The sequence below is a fragment of the Callithrix jacchus genome, chromosome 14, assembly GCF_049354715.1.
Source record: "Callithrix jacchus isolate 240 chromosome 14, calJac240_pri, whole genome shotgun sequence".
Classification (NCBI taxonomy): domain Eukaryota; kingdom Metazoa; phylum Chordata; class Mammalia; order Primates; family Cebidae; genus Callithrix; species Callithrix jacchus.
This window is the reverse complement of record NC_133515.1, coordinates 26,703,167-26,720,136: the sequence shown is the minus strand read 5'-3', so window position 1 is coordinate 26,720,136 and position 16,970 is coordinate 26,703,167. Positions and strand designations below refer to the sequence as shown.

The 16,970-nt window shown below is 43.5% G+C and overlaps 1 protein-coding gene across 6 annotated transcripts in view; it reads right to left on the bottom strand.

Annotated features, from left to right (window-relative positions):
* REEP1 (receptor accessory protein 1) overlaps positions 1–16,970 on the bottom strand; it is a 118,201-nt gene that overhangs the window by 62,705 nt on the left and 38,526 nt on the right. The window lies entirely within an intron of this gene.

Below are 16,970 nucleotides of genomic sequence, written 5' to 3'. Positions count from 1 at the left end.
AAATATGACTTTTCATTCATCTTATTTAATGGAAAATGTCTGTCTTCAACGCCAAGAGTAGTCCTCTAGGCTAAAGAAAGTGCTGTGAGGCTTAATTTATTTTTGTGAATGCCCTGAAGGTGTTCTGCTCATGGCTGGGTCACCCTTGGGCACCTCTATCTTCTGTTAAAGCCCACACCCACCTTCCTTCAATCTGTGGTTTGGCACATGGAAGGGTGGTTTGGGGTCATGGAAGCCCCTCTGAAGCTCTATTAAGCCTGCAAACACCTCAGGCTTCTTTCTCCATCAAAACCTTTTCCTTCAAATTTCACTCCCCTCGGACTTGATCTCACCATCCTGCAGCCAGAATAAACTCTTAATATTTCATATTGTAAATCCAATCAGGCCAAACCCTCTTCCTACCAATACATCCCCATCTTGCATTAGCCTGTTTCTCATTGCTCTTAAGATGAAGAAGCAAAAATACCAGCAGCGTGACAGTGTTTGGGCAGCAGCTCTCACTGATCTATGCCCAGGGCTGCGTTGGGTCATTAAATGATCTCATGCTCAGCTCTGCCTCTCAGGACCTGCACAGCAGAGCTCTCTCTACTTGCCCTCATTCTCTCCACCATGCACTATCCCCCACCCAGAAAGCCTTTGCCTGTGCTGTTCTCTCCTTCTGGAGCCTTCCTTCCCTCCTTCTTTGTCTGGTTAATGCCTGTTCATCCACCATATCCCAACTCCAGTATGACTTCTTCCCTGGCCTCTCTAACTAGCTCAAACCTCCCCATTACATTCATAGCACAATATATCTGTTATCAGGGTGTTCTTTTACTGTTGTTGTGTGATGCTTTGATTGACAGCCCTCTTTCCACAGAACTGTACGTGCCTCGAGGGCAGAGAATGGATTTGTTTTGCTCAACACTGTGTTCCCAGAACCTACCCCATAGTAGGTTCTGAACAGATGTTTGTAAATGAATGAATTGAGCTGGAGGTTTAATCTTTTCAGCTGACAGATGAGACCACCCCAGGTGCCAACTCAGGGTCAAGCTGACCTGCAGGAGCAGGCCTGGTCCAGGCACTACAGAGGTGGCATCTCCTGTGACAACCCCAGAGATGGAGAGTTCAGGGTCCCTGCAAGGAGCCAGCCTAGTTACAGAAGACATCATACTGAAGAAACCCAAAGCTGTGGTTCACTGGGTATTGAGAGGCTGTACAGAGAACTCCTAGTCCAGAAGCAATTTACCAAGGAGGGGTCAGCTTTACCATGAGCACTGTTGCCAGGGAACACCCTGACATTCCACAATCATCAAGTTTTCAGGGAAAGCAAAGTTAACAGAACCAAGTCCGTTTCTGCCACTGAAAGGGTGGCTCTTGGCTCACATAGGCCTCATGTGAAGTGCTTTACAGCTTTATCCCACTTAGACTGCCTTGTCCCAGGGAACCCCTTTTACAGATAGGACTCCAATGCACGGAGCAGCCAGTCACTTACTTGTCTAAGGCCTTGTGACCAGCAAGGGGTAAGGCAGGGGCCGGAGCCCAGCCAGGCCACTGTGCTCCAAACCTGGCTTCTTGTCACCACTGTACACTGCCTTGGGGAGCCAGCCACCCACCCTCCAGGAAGGCTGAAATGACCTGTGTGAGGAGCAGGATGAGCCAGTGGGGGGACAAGAGTGGTGGAAGGAAGGGAAAAAGGTAGGACTCGGGGTGAGGGAGAAACATTTAAGAGGGTAGTGCCAAAGACAGCAGCCAGGTCATGGGGGAGGCGGCTGGGGAAGCCCACTAGGTTTGGTCACTGCCCCCTTTGGTGAGGAAAGTCCCCCACTCTTCCACACTGCCTCCTTGCCTGCCCCCTCCCAGGCATTCTCAGGTATCCATGAGGCTCTCTTCCTCAGGGAGGCCTTTCCTGACCTGGTCACCCCCTGAAGATTGGGCTCCCCTGCCTTTTTAGCTCCTGTACCTGCCCCTTTCTCTTGTCCACTGTGTCCACTCAGTCAGCTCAGGGTCCGTGTCTCCCATAAGACTGTGTCTTCCACAAAGCCAGGGATGGCGTCCCTCATTCATCACACACCCCTGTGCCCTGCACAGCAGGAAGGGCTCAATAAGTATCAGAACAGGGAAGTTAAAGCCACCACCAGCCAGGGAATGCTCGTGACCTTGGGACCGAGGTCTCAGCAGCGAGGTGGACGCCAGATAGCACCAGGCTGATTCAGCAAAGCCTCGGGCACAACGCCATGGACTCTGGGGGGAAATAAATACACCGCTCCTCAGGCACAGGTGGCCTGGTTATTACCCATGTCTGCCAGGATGGGTTCCAGCCCCTGCCCTGGGGCAGCATGTGAACAGCAGAGGAGAGACAGGTGAAAAGTATACTGATGGGATCCCCATGAACCCCAGTGGGTCATGACACCCTCTGAGTGGTCACAGAGCAGGGAAGGCACAACAGGGAGGCCTGTGCTAGGTTGGCTGGACTCTTCTGGAGTGAGCAGGTTGCCAGCATCCTCTGCCTGACAGCACAAGGTCCCTCCACACATGAGTTTTCTTTTCAGTTTCTAAAAGCTCAGTAACACATAGCATCTCACTGCCCCGGGGAAAGGGAAATGGGATGAAAATGTCCAGTTCTTAACCTATTTTGGAGGGAAGAAATAAGAAAGGAAGCAGGCCCAAGTCAAAGGGGCTTGGCACTTCTGCCCCTCCAGACCAAGTGCTCCCACAGGGCCCTTCTCCACCAGCCCCACCAGCCTTGGTTCCCACCCCTCCCTCAGCCTCAGGTTCATAGAGCCAGCAGCCAGCAGCTGTCCCCTGATAAGCCACATTCACTTGCAGTCTGTGACTTCCTGGCTGCTCTTTCTTCTGTCTGAATGTTAGCACAGGATCTTCCCCCAATCCCACAACTCTTTTGTTTTTCCTGTTAAAGCCCCACTAATCCTTTAAGACCCATCTCAAAAAGGCCACTTCTTCTATGAAGTCTTTGGTTACTCCCCCCTCAATTATCTTGATACTATTTAAGCCTGTGACAGGCCTTATGTAGTAGGAGCAAAAATAACACATTTAAAATAATATAATATTATATCGTTGAGTGTTTACTAATGCTAGACACTGTTCCACAAGCTGTACTCACTCTTTCAATTAATCCTCTCACATGCATAGGGAAAAAAAAGAATTCTTACTACCCCATTTTACAGACTGGGACACTGAGGCTTAGCATCATTATTCACTCAACCAAGGAGACACAACAGCCAGGTGCAAAGCTGGGATCTGAACCCAGGCAGCCTGACAACGGGGCTGCCTGTGCCGGCTGAGTCTGTCTCCTTAGTCAGATCATATAGTACTGGGCAATCAGGAGGGTCCCTCATGCCTGGCACAGCACCTTCCCCTTTAAGTGGGTGCTTGAAATGTCTGTTGAGTAACAAACAAGCAATTTCAATCTCTCTCCAGCCCACTAGCTAGACTTACATAACTTTCTACAAAGTTAGAAAAAAGTGGTAAAATGGAAGGGTCTAAAGCTCCTTCAATGCTCAAGGTGGGCTCAAGCAGAGGGAAAGTGGAAGGCTGGAATGCCATCCTCTAGAGAGACCAGGCTCTGCATTAACACACTCCTCTGGGTTATCTCTGCAGGGAGCTCGAACCTCACAGCTCTGTACCCACCCTCCCTTCTCCCCACTGTCATTAACTGTTACCCCGAAGCCCCACCCTTGTGTAAAGGCTCCATGGATCTGGCTGCAGTGTTTCTCCTATCTTTGCCTTTCATTCTTCCTCTTGCTCCAAGTTAGGGGTCTTCATCCAGCCTCTCCACTCACCTCCTCCACAGCTGTGGCATTCAGAAGGGAGCATGAGTCTCATGTGAATACTATACTCCAATGCAGTGGTTCCCTACTCAGGTGATCATGTTTCCCAGGGTAATCTGGGCAATGTCTGGAGACACTCTCTGTCTGAGAGGGTGCTACTGGCAACCAGTGAGCAGAGGCCAGGGACGCTGCTAAACGTCCTATCATGCACCGGACAGCCCCTCTCAACAAAGAATCATCCAGTCTAAAATGTCAATTGTGCCACTTCTGAGAAACCTAGTTTCTAGACTAATGTGTTGTTTTCTGATCCTTCACCCGGCCATCAAGGGTCATTTCTTTGAACACCAAGGGCCATTTTATTGAACCCCAACAGTTTAAAAAAAGTTCAGTGTCCCAGGAAAAACTGTAAATGCTCCAGTGAGGTGTGTGGCCCCAAATGGTAAAGATCACATACCTAGCCTGTTGGCCAGTGTCAGGGAAAACACAGCTCTCAAGTTGCTTACCAACTTCCTGGAGCTCTATCCAGAAGAGAGAGATTACTCACATGAATTAACCATAATGTCACTGAGGAGAGCTGCTCACCATTCCCCAGGGCCTGCAGGGTAGCTATTGCTGGCCTAGGACACAACTACAAGCTGTGGCACTGCAGTTGCTGACTGTGGCCAAGTCCTCTGCAAACCATGAAACAAACCAGTATTTTCCACAGTCTTCTCAGGGATCCTAGAGTTGCACCAACATGTCACAATCCCAAATTGTGCTGAAAATGTAAAAATCAATGCTACTAATTTTTTTTCTAAAATTAACTTTTTAAATGTAAGAGAAATAACAAGCCTATTTATATAGCTGTTTATATCATTAAAAAACAAATCACACTGAAGAAATTGTATGCCACCCAAGGGATTCTGGAATGGTCTGTTTCTTGACCTGAGCACTTGTTTTATAATTTCAATTGTATATCAAATGGTACACATCTTATTTCATAACTTTTTTTGAGACAAAGTCTCATTCTTTCACCCAGGCTGGCATACAGTGGCATGATCTCTGCTTGCTGCAACCTCTGCCTCCTGGGTTCAAGCAATTCTCCTACCTCAGCCTCCCAAGTAGCTGGAATTGCAGGTGTGCATCACCACACCCAGCTAATTTTTGTATTTTTAGTAGAGCTGGGGGCTTCTCCATGTTGCCCAGGCTGGTCTTGAACTCCTGGCCTCAAGTGATCCACCCACCTCAGCCTCTCAAAGTGCTGGGACTATAGGCGTGAGCCACTGCACCCAGCTTTATTTCACAATTTTTAAAAAAAATTACAGTACCCAAGGAAATACATTTGCATAGTCTTCTAATTCATGAAGGCACACAGTTTCATCTGAGCATTAAAATGTATTAAAATTTATACTGATTACATTTTGTGCTTTTTGTTAATATAATAAAAATATAATTTAAAATTATGTTCTCTGAAGATACTTTCTAAAATCGTGTAAATCCATTTTTATCAATTCTTATGAGAATTAATCTCCAAGAAAGTTTTTGCTGTCTACTCTAACAGAAGAATGTTCCTTGGTTCTTCAGCTCCTTTTGGCGTTCCAATAAATACTCTATTATTCTTAACCTGGAGAAAACCCAAGGGTAGATATATCTGAAGTCCCCTATATGCACTTTCCTGAGACAATCCTTTCCCTCTTCCCAAAAAGTCATCACTATACTGAATTTGGTGTTTATCATTCTCATCATGTTTTTATTAACGACATGAGCCACACATAAAGTGTTTATACCTGTTTACACATTCTGTAAATGGAAACACACTTGACATATTCCACTGTAAATTTTTTCAGTCAAACTTATGTTTTTGAAATTTGATCCATGTTGACACTTGTGTTTCTAGATCATTTAAAAAAAAATTTATTTGTATTGAGGTAGGGTCTCGCTATGCTGTCCAGGCTGGTCCTGAACTCCTGAATTCAATGATTTTCCCACCTCAACCTTCCAAGTAGCTGGGATTACAGGTATGTGGCACCTGCACCCTGTTTTTCTAGATCCTTTTTAACCACTGTGTACCACTTTACCATATGAACATATTATAGTTTATTCTGTTGATGCATGCTTAGGTTCTTTCCTATTTTTCCCCTTTACAAACAGGGCTGTGATTAACATTATTATACATGTCTCCTTGTGCACATTTGAGACCTTCTCTAGGGTATCTACATAGTGTGGAACTGCTGGGTTAGAAGGTACAGCATCGTTTATCAGATAATGCAAAACCACTTGCCAGAATGACTGTACCAATTTACAGTCCTTCCTGCAAGTATAAAATACTCCCCATTCCTGCCAAACTTATGTAGTTGGACCGTTAAATTTTTGCCAGTGTGATGGGTGTAAAATGTATCCCATGTTTGCTTCAATTTGCATTTCCTCAATGGCCAGTGAAGCCAAGCAACTTTTTATGCCTTTTGGCCATTTGGGCTGCTTAACTACCCTGTTTATGTCCCTCCGTTAGTTTATCTTGTTCTTAGTGATTTTTAAGAATTCCTTGTCAATTTGGGGTATAAATCCTTTCTTGGACATATGTATTTCAAATGCCTTTCCTCAATATACACCCTCGTAACTTGGTTTGTGGCACATTTTCTTGTAACTACATTTTATATCGACAAATATATCAGTCTTCTACAGCTTTTTTCCTATCTTGTTCAGGAAATCCTGGTCAGGTATATATTCTTCTAAGAGTTTTAAAGTTTTGCTTTTTCAATACTAGGTTTTCATTCATCTTTATGTATGATGTGAGTTAGGAACTCAATTGTATTCTTTTCTTTTTTTTTTTTTTTTTGAGACGGAGTTTCGCTCTTGTTACCCAGGCTGGAGTGCAATGGCGCGATCTCGGCTCACCGCAACCTTCGCCTCCTGGGTTCAGGCAATTCTCCTGCCTCAGCCTCCTGAGTAGCTAGGATTACAGGCACTCGCCACCGTGCCCACCTAATTTTTTTTGTACTTTTAGTAGAGACGGGGTTTCACCATGTTGACCAGGATGGTCTCAATCTCTTGACCTCGTGATCCACCCACCTGGGCCTCCCAAAGTCCTGGGATTACAGGCGTGAGCCACCACGCCCTGCCAATTGTATTCTTTTCTATATGGATCCCAATTGTCCCATCCCAGTGATTTGCTGTGCTACCTATTATATATAAAGTTTTCAATATGCATAAGTATTATTTTCAGCTCTCTATTCAACTGATCTACTGTCTAACCATGCACCTATAACACAGTGTCCTTACAATAACCATAATATTAACAAACATGACTTTATAATAAATGCTGATATTCTTAAATTTGTCTTGGCCATTGTCTTTTTTGTGTGTGTGTGTGAGATGAAGTCTCGCTCTGTCGCCCAGGCTGGAGTGCAGTGGCGCAGTCTCAGATCACTGCAACCTCTGCCCCTTGGATTCAAGCAATTATTCTGCCTCAGCCTCCAAAGTAGCTGGGATTACAGGCACATGCCACCACACCCAGCTAATTTTTGTATTTTTAGTAGAGATGGGGTTTCACCATATTGGCCAAGCTGGTCTTGAACTCCTGACCGCGTGATCCACCCCTCTCGGCCTCAAAGTGCTGGGATTACAGGCATGATCCACTATGCCCAGCCAACCATTCTTTTTTCTTAATTAGGAATTCAATGTAGAATCTTGGCTATTCTTCATCCTTTGTTTTTCTATATAAATTTAATGATAGTTTGTCAAGTCTCATATAAAACCTTATTTAGATTTTGATTGTAATTTCACTGTATTCATAAAATTTACTTGGGAAGAATCACCATCTTTATGATTTCAAGTTTTCTCTTTGTGAACATGGTGGCTTCCATTTCCTCATGTCTTTTTTAATGTCTTTTTGTTATATGTTGTAAATTTCTCCATAAAGATCTACATGTTTTGTCTTACTGCTAGGCACTTCAGGTTTTGGGTTGTTTTTTAATTTTTTTGGTGGTACTGTGAATTTTTAAAATTAGATTTTCTCTTGGTTACTAATGGTGTATAGGAATGCCACTAACTTTCCAGGCCTAACCTTGAAGCAGTCAAAAGCATTTGGAGTGTCAAATGCATTACTGTGAGTGAAAGCAGCAAACTCAAAAGGCAACATGTGTTATGACTCCATTTATATGCTTTTCTTTTTTTCTTTTTTTTGAGATGGAGTCTTACTCTGTCACCTAGGCAGGAGTGCAGTGGTGCAATCTCAGCTCACTGCAACCTCTGCCTCCTGGGTTCAAGTGATTTTCCTGCCTCAGCCTCCTGAGCAGTAGGGATAACAGGCACGAGCCACCATACACAGCTAATTTTTGTACTTTTAGTAGAGACGGAGTTTCACTATGTTGGCCAGGCTGGTATGTGCTCTTCTGAGAAAGGGAAGTTTATAGGGACAAAAACCAGGTAAGTGGTTGCCAGGGTTAGATGTGGGGAGTTGGGGCTGTTGACTCCAAGAATGTGAAGGAATTTTGGGAAGGGATGGACCTGCTGCATAACTGACTGTAGTGCTGTTTACACAACTACATGTTTACCAAAACTCAGAATTAAAACTCACACTAAAAAGAGTGAATTTTACCAACTTCACCTCTATACATCTGATCTTTAAAAAAACCAAAGCATTCAGAGGAATTCACATTCATAAGTGAGGTGTGTCATAGGTCTCCAGAAATGGATCAAGTTGACCTGAGCATTGGCCTCCACGCTCTGAGACAACCAGTATCTTCCTGATGTCAGAAGGTCCATGTGTGGCAAAACAAGTATTCCCAAAACCATAATGCATGTCCAAGGCCCACTGATCCTCTAGCCCTGAAAAGACTGTCTCAGATATGCTGTGGGACTGGGTTCTAAGTGCTAGAGAAACTCTGACCTTTACTACACTGCGCCAGGGAATATCCTCACTCACGATGGTTCCCTAGAAGCTTAATCTGGGAAAAGAGTTGCTCCATCTGGGCACACAGCTTAGGTTTCCATGGCACAGCAAACCACCTGGGCTTTGGTTGCCATGCATCCCAATACCTGGGCTTCAGCTAACTCACAGTGACTTTCTAACACGCTGCAGGGAGAAAATAGGAAAACAACAGAACTGGCCCACTGTGCATTTTGGCTCCCTAGAGACTGTATTATTGTGACTTATAAGCCATTTATTTTTGAGTGCTCACTGCGCAAACTTACCTACCAAGATTATCACTTTTAATCTTCATTTGAGACAGGTATTATCATTTTCCTCATAATAATGAGAAAACTGAGGTTTAGTGAAAATAAATGAGTCTCACAATTAGTCAGAGAAGGAGGCCAAAGTTAAACCCATGTCTAACTCCACTGCCCATCTCCTCACTGCTATGATGCACTGCCTTCCTGACTTTTCAGTATGTGGCTGAGAGTCTGCAGCTGGTCTCTGAATGAATGAATGACGAATAGGTGAGAGGGAGGAAGACTGCGGCCTGCTTCCTTGCCTAATGGAATTCCACTCTGCCCCTGAATTATAGATTTACTGACATCAGGTGACAGTATAATTAAAGGGTTTCAAGTACATAACTATTCACATAAACGAGGTTCTCTCCTGACCTGAGCTGCTCTTGGCAAAACAGAAACAAGCTATATGTCCTTCTTTTTCACCTTGGGATGTGATTCTGCCAGCCTCTCTGTAATCTTTCCTTTCCCAGCTAGCTTCAGATCCTGCTCCTCTCTGCAGATTTGAGAGAGTGAACACAGACACATCTCTTCCTTGGGTAACCCACCTCACTAACATCTCATTTGCTCATTTGCTCAACTGATCTGCAGTGTACCCCTCTGAGATAGGGAGACTACTTTCCCAGTTTACAGATTAAAAAAAAACTGAGCCTCAGAGTAGTTGAGGGATATTCCAAAACCCTTCTCCTATCCAACGAGAAGCAAACCCATGCCTCCTGTCTCCAAGACCATGACCATTCCCCAGTCCACATTGCCTCTCTTAGCATGAAGAGGGGATTTCATTGCTTATTTAAAGCTGTAATCCATTTTAAGTTGGATTTTTATGCTCCCAAACCCAACTTAGGAAAGCACAAAACAGAAAAGTCTGATGCAAGCAGGAACAAACATTCTGTAAATTTCCAATTGAAACTGTTGCACTCTACAATCCAACCCACACAAATCCCTCAACCACAAATGTCTGCCTGAATCTCTTGTTTTTGTTTGTTTTAAAATCTTAATTGTAGAGATAGATCCCAATTCTTAAGAAACTCAGCTTTATTGTATGTGGCAGAAAGAGGCTGGGCTTTGACTACAGACCTGAGTTTGAATCCAGCTCCATCCCTGACTAGCTGTGGAGTGGCCAGCATGCTTCTTAACTACTCTGAACCAGTTTCCTTGAGTATAGAAACCAAGAACACCTACTTTCAACAGCCACTATGCAGAGTAAACGAGGAAATTGTAGGTACAGATTTAACATACCAGAGATACTCTAGATGATTGACAAATATCAATTCCCTTCCCTTCTACAAAAATAGTAACTTCAAATGTCAATTCTTTTAAGCACAAAATATTTTTCATTCAATCATTAAATATGTGCTGAGCACCAACTGTGTGCCCTGGGCCATCTGATAGGAAAGTGGGCAGCAGGCAGATAGTTATACAAATAAATGATTCCTGTCATCACAATAATTGTGATGAGTCCTGCTGAGTCTGTTTCGTAGAAAAGAGAAGATTCATTTACAATGACTGCCCTGTGGTCACCCATTTCCCAGCTTAGGCCCCCACCCACGCCCGCTCCAGGACTCAGAGCCAGAGACCTGACTCTGAGCCAGAGGTTCCTGTGCTAAAGGGTTACAGTTTTCTCCTCCTGGTAGACTTCATCTAAAGCTCCCTACATGGTATATATTTAGGCTGAGAACAGGACTTCTGGGCTTTCCTATGTGCACCATGAAAAACGTGGTGGGGAAAGTGTGAGGAACTGTTTGAGATGGACTGGGGGGGTGGTCAGCTGGTATCTGTGGGGTTTTCTGGGGACTTGTCTGCTCAGCTGATGCCCTCCTAGCTTTCACACAGCAGGTACTGATGTCCTCCGCCAGGGCCCAGACAACTTTGAATGCATATGTCTATCTGGCAGAGGATATCAAAAGCCCTAGGAAAGGGCTTTATCATGCCCAGCAGGCACTGTACAAGGCACTGATCCCCACAGAAGTCAGATGAGGGGGCTACTATTATCCCCTCCTACGCAGAAGGGACCTGGGACTTTAAGAGGTTAAATTCATTCATTCATTCATTCATTCATCCAACAGACATTTATTCAGTTCCTATTCTGTGTCAGATTCTGAGGCCAACACAAGATCACAGAGCTGCTAACTGAATGAGCTGGATTCAAATGCTCTACCTGGCTTCAAACTCTGCTTTTTCTAATCCAACTTGATACCTCAAGGTCAGAGGTTTTATTTTCAGGGAAGTCATAACATGGCTGGGGTGCCAGGTGTGTCAGAACAAGAAAGGTGGCAGGCAGAGCTGCATATGCTAAGTATGGAAGGAAAGACAAACGATGATAGGCAAAACTACAGAGATGGAAAACAGATGAGCTGCCAGAGACTGGCAGTCGGGGAGAAGAAGATGATGTCTACAAAGGGGCATGGGGGAAGTTTTGGAGGAAATGAACCTGTTCTATATTTACACTGTGGTCGTGATTATATGACTTGTCAAAGCTTACAGAACCATACAGTAAAAAGAATGAATTTCACTGTGTGCAAATTATACCTTAAGTTTTCTTTTTTTTTTTTTTTTTTGCTTTTATAAAGGCAACCTTAATTTTTTAAATACAGAAAAATGAGAAAGAAAGAAAAAAGAAAGAATGAATACAAGCAGAAGTAGACTGACAGTGGTGCTAAGGAAGCTTAAGCTTTTGGGCTACTTAATTGCATGAACCCTGGGAGAGGTCCTAGCAGAGCATTTATTACATTTTTTGAACTTTTTCTGGAAAAGGCCCTTTCACAACTGTAAAAGTTTTAGGCCTCACAAAACCAAGATCGACCTTGAACACAAGTTCAAGAATAGATCATGAGAAAGGAAGAATGGAGGATTCTTAAGGTGTTGGTCTCAAGCGGGACCCCAGAGAAAGGCAAGACCTGGTTCTGGCAGACAGAGGTAGGAAAGACAGCCCATGGAGAGGAACCAGCATGGACAACATGCAAAGAAGGTTTTCTGGGTTCCCAATGTGACATGAACACCAGGAATTTGGGGGCCCTGCATTATACATTCTTCACCTCAGGCAAATGTGTCATGCCATGATCTCAGCCACACCAAGTCATTCTAGGTAGGCAGGAAAGCTATGACATAGTGGGACATGAAAATCCCAGATGCTGGTAAGTTAACGTCACATGCATTTGCCATTCTTCTGGCCCCGGCACAGCATTTATCTCTACCACCTTGTGTAGGGAAGTTTTCACCTTATGTACCTGAGGCTGAAAACAACTGATGCTCACTTTCCCAGCCTCCCTGCAGCAGGGATGTGGGCTTGTGCCTCATTCAGATACATCTACCCAGATATGAGGTTTTCGAGACAATATTTACACTGTTCTATATTTACACTGTGGTCATGATTACATGACTATATGCACTTGTCAAAGTTCACAGAACTATACAGTAAAAAGGATGAATTTCACTGTGTGCAAATTATACAGGAATTTATAGAGGAAATTTAATCAGGAAAATCAGAATTCAAATTCAAATTATACAGGAAAATTCAGGTTTTTCCAGCCCCCTCACTCAGCTGTACTGAGGCTGCATTGCTTCTGTTTATAATCCTATGATACCATGTGACAAACACTGCCAAATGAGGCTGGTCTTATACGTTGAGTTACTGATTTCTTCATCTGTTAAAATCAGTCAAGTTAACAGAGCAGAATGTAGCTAAGCCTTAAAGTGGCTGTGTCTCAAAAAGATATCTGCATACCCATGTTCATAGCAGCATTACTCAACAATAGCCAAAAGATGGAAGCAACCCAAGTGTCCATCAACTGATGAATAAACAATGAACATTATTCATCCTTTCAAAGGAAGAAAACGCTGACACTTGCTAAAAGATGGACGAACTATGAGTATGTTACGCTAAATTAAATAAGCCAACCACAAAAAGGAAAATACTGAGTGATTACCTTTGTAAGTGGACTGCTCTAGATAACTCAACTCCTTAACAAGATAAGTCAAAATCATAAAAACAGAAAGTAGAATGGTGATTGCCATAGGCTGGGAGGATATAGGGACTTGATAATGGGCGTGGAGTTACAATTTTCAGTTTTGCCAGATGAAAAACTTCTGGAGATTGGTTGCACAACAATGTGTAATAAATATATATATACTACTGAACTGTGCACTTAAAAATGGTTAAGATGGTACGTTTTATGTTATGTGCTTTTTATCACAATTAAAATAAATTTATGACATTAATGAACCAAAAATATATCTGCATGAATATTTGTTCAAAATAATCCATACTTAAAAATTTTATAAAAACAGAATTTACTTAGCATAGCCCATTAGTTCATTTAAACCATAAAAGGTTAATTCTAACAAAGTTAGAAGAAAACAAAATATATAATCTTTCAAGTTTTATCTGTTCTGTTTCATATGACAATGCTATTTTGTAAAACTTACTAAAATTTTCAAACATCTCAATTTAGTCAATACATTGTAATGACATTTAAGATGAGTGAAAATTAACAAATAGTTCAAGTGAATATATTTTGAATTGGTTCTGGTTGCAGAGGAAAAAACATTGCTGTATATTATGTTCTATTAAGAAGTTATACCATTAAAATGTTTCTGATATTAAGATATATTATATATAATGTATACATGTAAAATATAAAAGAGTTTTATATATATATATAAACTCCGGTTTGTTCCAGAAAGGATCTGAGATGGCTTGGTTATAAATAATTGTGTGGCTTATAAGAAATTACCATGATTCCAGGCCACTGGGTTTGTGTGGCAGCAGAAAGGCTCAGAACTGCTAACAAAAACAAGGTTGTCACCTCACTCGAAGGGGAGGGTGGGGCTCTGTCCCACCTGCCAAGGGAAGAACAAAGATTGTGTGAAACAAAGGCTCAGGTCCAGCATGCCACCCTGATTAGAACACAAAACCCTATTTACAAAAAATAGTAATAATAAGCAAGGGAGAAAATAGCCAGCTTTACTTCAGTGAGCAAAATTTAAATTCTGAGAGAATTTTCAGCACGTCTTAATTATGAGTGAGTAAGGATAGTCAGGGAACAAATGCAGCTCATAGGTGCTAAAGTGCACTAGTGGCTGGAAGTTCTGGACCTCGCTCCTGTGTTGGCCAGCCTGGGGAAGAAGGAAGCAGAGGGACTGGGGTGGGAACCCACTGTAGGTACTTCTTGCACAGCTGCCTTGCAGACGACTTAGGAGAGCCACTGCTGGCTGCACGGCTCCAGGGGCTCTGGCCACCATGTGCAATACAGGCCCTGTGTGAGGAAGGTGAGATCCTACTTCAGATAACAATTTTTTATGTTTGATGCTTTGAAGGGCAATCCTCGGTGATGCTCTAAAAAGGACAGTGGAATATTACATAATAGTTAAAAAGTTAAAATATAACAAACAGCTTTCTTTGTTTAGAAAATGGAGATATTGCTTTCAACTACCATAGAATGAGAATTTCTCTTTAACAACTGTGCCATTTGCTTTTGCAGATCTGAAGAGAATAGATAAAACTAGGTCACTCAGGAGAAAAAAATTCCAAGACAGTAACAGAAAGAGTCAGCTCTGAGCATGGCGATGTAAGAAATTTTATTTGCTTCAGAATGAAAACAATATACATTCTTTCCATTTGTGAGCCTCAAATGGCCACAATCATAGATTACCATAAGGGATAGCAAGTGAAGAATGTCTTGCTATCCAGGAATCAAGACTAAAAAGGAAAGCTTCACATTTTGGGGAAAAAAGAGTTACCAATATAGCACTCCTCAATAATTAGCACTGGTTACAATATGATGCACTCGCTGTACACAGCTTTTGGCAGTTTATATCTATTTGCATGTACAAAATCTCTATGAAGTAGACATGACTGTAATTTCCATCTCACAGCCTGGAAATGTGAATCCGATAAGTTAAATAGTTGGATGAAGATCACACACCAAGTTTGTAGCAGAGCTAGAACTAGAACTAGAGATTTCAAAGCTTGGGTATTAAACCATGGATGCCCCAACTTTTTTGATTGCACAAAATCAGTAAAATATTTTGATCATGTATATTTGTATTAGCACAAGTCCTTAGCTTTGCTAAGGAAATTTTTTAAAGTCATCATGAGGATTGGTTTATTTAAAATTAGATTGTCCAAGGCCAGGCACAGTGGCTCATGCCTGTAATCCCAGTATTTTGGGAGGCCGAGGCAGGTGGATCACCTGAGGTCAGGAGTTCGAGACCAGCCTGGCCAATGTGGTAAAACCCCATCTCTACTAAAACTACAAAAATTAGCCAGGTATGGTGGCAGGCACCTGTAATCCCAGCTACTTGGGAGGCTGAGGCAGGAGAGTTGCTTGAACCAGGGAGGTGAAGGTTGAAGTGAGTTGAGATTGTGCCATTGTACTGCAGCCTGGGTAACAAGAGCGAAACTCTGTCTCAAAAAGAAAAAAAGAAAATTACATTGTTTAATACATAAGCCCACTTAACAAGGCTCATGTGAATTGTAACACAACTTGGTTTCTGCTAAAAACAATCAAAACAGCGAGGGATCATGTTGCTCCCTCTGTGTCATGGATCTACCCCCTCCCTCAGCATCTCCCATCAGAGCTTGTGCTGTGTCATGCCCATCAGATGTGCAGACCCAGTGCCCCTTGCTGAGGGTCTACTCCAGGCAGGCACTGTACTACCAACCACCAATATGGTCTCCTTCCATATTCAACAACCAGAGGCTTCCCCTGCCCAGAGAGCTGGCCGGCAAATGTGACAGGGGTGTGGCCTCTGTTCTGCCTGGCTGTGAATCTACTCCAAGCTACACCATGGAAGGAGGGACCAACCAGGAGATCTTGGAGCTTGGGGACCTTGGCACTCGTCTGCGCTATACCAATTACTAGACATGGGTTCATGGATAGGAGCCTAGAAGCCTCACTTGTTTTATCTCCTTTGCAAAACACAGTGTCAAATGGGATAATATACATAAAATACTTGAAAATGGAAATGCTACACAGACTTGCAAAAACATTTTTCCTATAGGGGAAGCTCTGACTAGAGGACCATGGACTGTGGTGTACCACCACCAGAAGGGCTGACATGAGGGCCATTATGGAAGTCATGTGACCAGTCCCGGGGTGGAGTTGGTACAAGCTCTGGTACCCAGAAGACTCAGGGATGCCACCTAGCTGGGAGACCAAGAACAGCCACTACCTGCAAGACAGATTCTCCCTGGAGGTGAGGGTGAGGAAGAGAACACTCACATTTCCAAGGTGGATGTTGTCTGAAGCCATGGGGAGGAGTGTCACTGTCTCAGTGGAATCATAAAAGCAACCTACCTCCTCATTCACTGGTTCTGGGTGTGAGGGAAATGCATCTTCCCAGAAGTCCCTGAAGGATCTCAGAGGATGCCTAAGGTACAGCCTAGGTCACTCTCAATAAGAGAAAACAACTGACAAGTTCACACTGTTCCCATTCCCCAGATGTGTCTGAGCCAAGAAGGCCTTCCTATAACTGGTATAGTTTGGCAAAAACTTCAACACCATATAGGGTCCCATCCCCCACCTCCCACCACCGACTGTTCTATTAAGAAATGCCTGGGCTGAGGCATTGCCAGAGACACCCTGAGGGAGGTGAATAACTAAGGTAACTAACTAGCAGTCTCCAGCATTTTAGTGTAGAGTAGTTTAACAGCTCCGTGGCCACTGGCAGCAGATAGGGAAGGGCCTGCTGGGTTGCTTCCCTGGGTTAATGGATTGGTTGGTGTAGGGAATGGTGGGATTTGAGGAATGGGGGAGGTCTGGAGAACAGAGTGCTGGCTAAAGGTGCCTGGCCAGGACCCAGGATGATAGCACCAGGTCCCTGGGCATGGATGAGAAGATGTGGCACAGGGATGGTCTCCCAACTGGGGGTCACAAATCCTGGTTCCAGGTTCAGCTCTGATCCCAACAGGCTGGGTAATCTTAGGCCATCACACACCCTCCCTGGATCTCAGTCTCTCCATTCTTTCATTCAGAAAACATTCACCTAGTGCCTACTGGTATGACAGGTATG